This window comes from Oncorhynchus mykiss, chromosome 7, assembly GCF_057628025.1.
Source record: "Oncorhynchus mykiss isolate SJ-2025 chromosome 7, ASM5762802v1, whole genome shotgun sequence".
Lineage (NCBI taxonomy): Eukaryota > Metazoa > Chordata > Actinopteri > Salmoniformes > Salmonidae > Oncorhynchus > Oncorhynchus mykiss.
The window spans coordinates 58,011,654-58,018,107 of record NC_143028.1 but is presented as its reverse complement, the minus strand read 5'-3'; the positions used below and the strand labels follow the sequence as shown (position 1 = coordinate 58,018,107).

General features: G+C 38.4%; 1 non-coding gene across 1 annotated transcript; it reads left to right on the top strand.

Annotated features, from left to right (window-relative positions):
• The first annotated feature begins 557 nt into the window (after window positions 1-557).
• On the top strand, window positions 558-647 carry trnar-ucu (transfer RNA arginine (anticodon UCU)). Its single transcript is given in 2 exon segments — window positions 558-594; window positions 612-647. It is a non-coding gene; the product is annotated as a tRNA-Arg (tRNA).
• Window positions 648-6,454: the final 5,807 nt, after the last annotated feature.

Genomic DNA, 6,454 nt, shown 5'->3' with positions numbered 1-6,454 from the left:
TTTTATGTGGAAGCGTCATGAACCGCGCCAAGGCCAGCGGTCATCAGTAGTGTTCAACAGCTCTGTTCTCATTGGCCAATTCATGGTAACGTCTTGGTAGCGGTGCCGTCTCTGTTTGGTTGGTGAGGGCAATTCTTCGTAACTTCTTGGTAGGATCAGGGATATGATTGGTTTTCGCTACTAGAAATGTCCTCGACTGACTCTCTAACCGCCAGTACAATATTGTACCGAAAGACCATCAATTTTCTAATATGTAAGAGATGGTACTGTGACTGTGCTGGAGTGATGTGACAGTTGTGTTGAGTTTATAATGGGCCTATGTAGCCTAATAATATGTGACCAGAAAACTTGAGATATTGTAGGCTACAGCTTGGGTCATCTATTTTGAAACCTCCCAAAATAAAAACGTTTGATGGATTTTTGAAAGATTTTTCTTCAAACCGTGTGCAGCCTATTTCATAACTGCCCTAACATCGACAGAATAACGTGTAGGTGAAAAGATGGGCATGTTTCAAGGCGAATGGTCGTATTTGAAACTACTTCTCTAGAACGTCAGCGGCTCCGTGGCGCAATGGATAGCGCATTGGACTTCTAGGTTAAAGATCGTGGTGATTCAAAGGTTGTGGGTTCGAGTCCCACCGGAGTCGATTTTTTAAAAATCTGTTGATAGTGAAACATGAGTATAGACTGACAATGAAACATGAGCATTTGCTAATACGCAAAATGTGCTTAACCTCAACTATAATAATAGCCCGAATATTCACCTCCATTGATAAGCCGAAAGGCTCTCTCTACACACAAGGTAGCATAATCTATCGCCGAAATTAAAGGAAGATTCACCAAAAATGGTATACTTTTATTAACGTCAGATGTCGGGTAGTTGTCATAGTCAATAACCAAATAGGCGACCCTTTACTATGCATACAATCTTGAAACATGTTAAAATACTATGCTGGCAAAAGTTGTTTGCGAACTGCTTGTTGCTCTCGACGTGCTCGTTCAAGATTACGCAGCCTGAAGGCCTGCGTAACAGTGCACGTGGCGTAGTGGGTGTGGACTCCGAGTTGGCGGCTGGTGCTGGAAAAGGCTTCCAGGCATACAGTGTCGGAACAGAGAGTGCAACGAAAACCCATCATTCACCATGAAACATAGAACTTCTTTAGTAGGTTGATGAAAAAACACACCATCAACAGAATAATTCCGCTATGAACAGCAGACATTGAACACACGCAATGGTGCCCCCAATCTCGGATAGAATCTCCATAAATAGAAAGCATTGGCTGGATAGCCTATATCCCACTAGGATTTCCCAGTGTAGTTCATCCAGTATTACGTTTAACAGAGGTTTACTACTGAGTAAGTATCAATACCAGAACATAAACAGGTATGCCGTCATGTATTAGCAAATACTGACCACATTGTTCTTGAGGTTATATTCTTATTTCCTATTGAATTTTGTGGTTATAACAAGGCAAAACACTTAAATACGGATTAGGCAATTATGCGTTTGAATGCTGATATTTTATACTGCAGAGACGTTAACTTCTGGCAGAGAGATGCTGCATGTTTGCGTTCAATCAGACTGAAAACAATGTTTCACTCTCCCACAGACTTGCAACATCAGCTCGCTCTAGATTGAAGCCTCTGTACCGCTGGCTGTGGTCTCACAACTAAACATAGGCTATTATATTTTATTAAAATCCGTCCCACTCCATTTAGAGTACGTACGAGAGTACCCACTCCATACGTTACTTTACATCTACAATATGGTAGACAAAGAACGAGAAGAGTTTGAATAGCCCAGTATTATGGGCCCTTTGTTTCTGCATAGGCTGTTCAGATGGAAAGAATCATTCATTTTAATTTGTCGTCTACATGAATCAGGCATGCAGGCCTGTTATATCTACTATGTTACACAACATTGAGGATAAACTGTAAGGGAGCTCTCTTACCTTTATTTCGGCAGCCTTGTGTTATGACGGTCACGTTAAAATAACGGATCTCTCCAAGTTGATATTTTGAAGTGCCCTCCCTAAACGATAAATAAAAAGTATAGGCGTATACCATCAATGATCTTAATGTAACCGGGTGCTCATTAATCTTCTATTTCGCTAACATCGATTGTTTCAGACCCAAGCTCGTGGTTCTGTAAATAGCGGGACCAGCCCTTATACAAAGTGATTTGTCCATTAACAAACTAAAGTTCGAGTCAATTCATTAAAAGTATATTGATATGTGTCCCTGCACTTAATGCCAAGGATCACCAGGTGAACTAAGGCTAATTAAAATTAATGTGAATAATATACCTGCTCATATTAATTACACATTACAACAACATACAATTGTCATGATAATAATATAGTTTAATTTATAAACAAACATTATTTTATTAATATGTTAATAATAATAATATTTATGATTTTTCATGTTTTCAATCTTATACAAAAATAAATGAACACCTGAATTTCAAAGTTAGTAAAAAAAGGGGGCACGCATCATTGTTAAATGTGCAAGTTCCTATTCTACAAAATAACATAACTTATTCAACTTCACGCCAGGCCGATTTCAATTTGCAGTATAGCCTGTGACAGATAAGTGGAGTTGGAGTGGTTTGTTGGTAATCGATTGAGAGAATTTTTTAAATATTTAGTCAACTGAGTGTTGCCTCTCCAACCCGGTGACCGAGTCAGCCCAAGGCGAGTCAGGGGTTAAAAGGTCGAAGTTGAAATGTGGAGCAAGTTCCAATCACCCAAGGAAAGCAATGTAGTCGAGGAGTAAGTGAAGAGCTGTAAACACCAGTAAACATGCAATTTGATGTTTCTAATTGAAGTGAATTTGCAACGAGTGAAAAAATACATATTTGAAATGATCTGTAAAACTGTTAATAACATTATCCCCACTTTTGCCTGAATTTAATCTAATTCATTCCGATGCAGCAGAAACCTATTTTCTTACATTTGTATTTTCTTAACGTGTTTTTTTTTAAACGTGCAGCCTATACTTCAGCGTTCTGATATCGTTGTTTTGCCCTTTAATTGTTTATTTTTCAAGCAATATCTGACAAATGTTAGCCACTTTCAGATTCTGAACGTACCAGATGTCTCCCCACTCACTATCGTTCTCACTTTTCTCCCTTGTTTCCCCCAAAACATGTCAGCATAATGCGGAAATCAATAGTGACTAGTCAATTGTTGTTTTCCACCATAATCCACATTTTTTTATGGCCGACATTAACTTGCCAGCAGTCATTTACCGTGTTTACCTTCATTTAAGAGACGGAAAAATATTTCACGGTTGAACAAGTTAATATAGATCTAGCCCAACTTTAAAACATGTTTTGTTGGCTGCACTTAAACCTCGAAAGTAGTTCGTTTTGAATTGAATTAGGCTAATTGCTTTTTTCCTTTAATCATGATGCTCACTGAATTCTGTAGCAGAATGACTGCTGATAAAAGTGATGCAACCTACCGAGAAATGATCGGAAATTAATTTCAAGACCAGAACTTGCTGTGTCAATTAAATGTAGCCTACTTCTTTGTAGGCAGTTATAGAACTGGCTAAAGATGATGTGTTATCCTTTTTGGTGTGTTGTTAAAGTGGGATAATTTTTGTTTTTTTGAATGGCCAGTTTCATAATTACGTTATTTAGATATTAGTCATTATATAGGCTCTGAGATTGTAAGGAGTTGATATGCTAATTTTACCAAATCATATCTCTCAAGTTGCACTAGCCTAATATATTTGATTATTTTCTCAGTCCTAATATCTCACAGAACCGCCTGTAGGCCTACTCACGTACATGTAGGCATATTTATTACCAGAACGTCGAGGTCAATAATCAGACAATAATCATCGTATGCCATTCTGCATGCATTTCGATTGCATTGAACTTGTACAGTGTCGAACACATTTTTCCATGGGATTTAATTGAAAGGGTTTACCATGTAGCCTATTATCCTGTCCAAGTATTGTGCCAATAGTTTATCTGGGCTATTTAACACACAAAAAAACATTAGTCATTGTGTTAGGCTACACGATAACTAATTTCCTTTGCATAAATAACCAGCACGTGCCACTCTTTCCTGACATTCTTCACGCACGGGAGCTGCTTTTAGATCTTTTTCAAGATGTTACCCGCAAGACATCTGTAATAGAGAACACATTGGGAATATGAAGGAAACGCCTATACCTTTGTTCAGCTTGAAATAAACATTTCCATTGTATCAAAATGTATTATAAAGGATCGTTTAAATGTATGTTTAACTTCTTGGGCTTAATGAAACCACCATAACCCATCACGAGACCTACATAGATGCTTCAAAAACAATGTATAAGAAAAGTGATGATGGGTGATATAAAAAGTCCATACATCTTGTGCTTGGCCGAATGTGGCATAACCGTTTTGACACCCTTTACCTAATGTTACATTTGTTTTTGAGTGCTTTGAAGGTGTACATCCTTATTTAGCCTACATAATGAAATCTGTATTCTAACAATTCCTTGCTGACTGACTACCAAAGTTGTTGAAATGTTCATGTTACTGACCTGTTACTGCGCTTTCTATTAGCCTACATGGGGATCAGGTCCCCCCTCTTATTTATTATGATCTAAAAGGTAAAACTGACCCTAGATCAGCACTCCGAGATGCTTTATGAAAATTGACCCAGCTCGTGAAACTGCAGTCATAGCCCACTGAGGTTTGGTATGACGGAGGCGGAGGCAAGTGAGCAACATCACTCAGAGGTGCTCTGATGGTAGATCTTCCAGTGCTCTGATAAATGATAGGATTGGCCCGTGCACACAGAGCCATCTCTCTTTCTGGGTCCATCTCGCTCTTCTTTATCTTCTCCTTTTTTCTTTCCCTCTATCACCTGTGCTCTCTTTTTTTTCTCTCAATTGTCTCCCCAACTCTTTATTTTATCTCCCCTTTCTTTGCTACCTCAACCTCACTCTTTATCTCTTCCTCCATCCATTTATTCTGTCCTTTGTGACCCCCCTCTCTCTCTCTCTAATACTATGGCTCTTACGATTTTCTCTAAATTCATTTCTAAAATGTAATGTCATTTATAGGCTATTGAAGAACATCTTTTTACAACACCAAGCCTTCACATGTTATCACTGTTTAGACAAACATGTCACACTACTTGAAAGCAAGTACCTTTGTCCTCTCTCTTTATATATTTTGGCTCCTGAGTGGCGCAGCGGTCTAAGCACTGCACCTCAGTGCTAAAGACCTCCCTACAAACCCTGGTTCAATTTCACGCTGTATCACAACCGGCCGTGATTGGGAGTCACAATTGGCCCAGCGTCTTCCATCATTGTAATTAAGACTGTTCTTAACTGACTTGCCTAGATAAATAAAATACAAATATACCTCTGCCAATTGTTTCTTGAAGACCTTACCCTTAAACTCTCTTAGAACTGGGTTTAGCCTGTAGTTGGACAACATGGCTCCAAATGTGATTTCTATCGTGATTGCTCTGACCAAGTGTCTTCTTACAGCAGCTCATTTGATAGTAATGGGGCACAGTTGACCCAATTAGTTAGCCTATACGAGACCACTATGTTAGGGAACTTAGAGCACGCACGTGTGTAACTCGAATTTTCACACATTAGGCTACCCATTGACGTCAATGCATGATTTAGAGCTCCTCGTTTAAAATATTCTTTTAAACATAAAAAACAACCAGAGCTATTGGTTTCTTATCGCCTCCATAGGTTTACCTGAAACAGGCTGGCCTGTCAAGCGCCTGACTTCAATCACAACCTCAGCCTACATTTCAGAAGGTTTTTCATTTATTTTTTTGTTATCATTATTTTTTCTCCTACATTTCAGAAGTAATTTGATCCACCGACCTGTGATGACGTAGCCTGCTTAGATGGGTCCCTAGGTTTGTCCTTGCAATGGCACCCTACCCCTCGCTTCGAGTTGAGGATCGAATACATTTTTTTACATTTTAATTTAACCTTCATTTAACTAGGCAAGTCAGTTAAGAATAAATATTTCTTTACAATGACGGCCTAAGTTAGTAAAAACTTCTGTGGAAGTTTTTCATGATCATGAAAACAACAGGATTCAACTTTGTATTTGCTCTGTTAGAATATCTAATATTCAAAGGAAGTATATCAACTCGGAAAAATCCATTTGCCGAATAACTGAGGTGATCTAAAACCATGTATAATCCATAGTGGACCAGTGACTTCATTATGGACTAATGATAATTGCGCAAGCTGCATGATGCGGGGGGGGCTCGAATGGTAAGGATAAGGAAGATCAAAATTATATTTTGGTGGTGTTTATATTTTTTTTGTGAGGTGCACATTCATAAAACATTTAAAATATACCCTGCGCATCTAGGATTTATACCATTTATGTTTTCAAAGTTAGTTTTGAGAACCATTCGAATGTGCCTAAAGAACATTTTATCGGAGTAAAAAACAGCAATCAAAATCT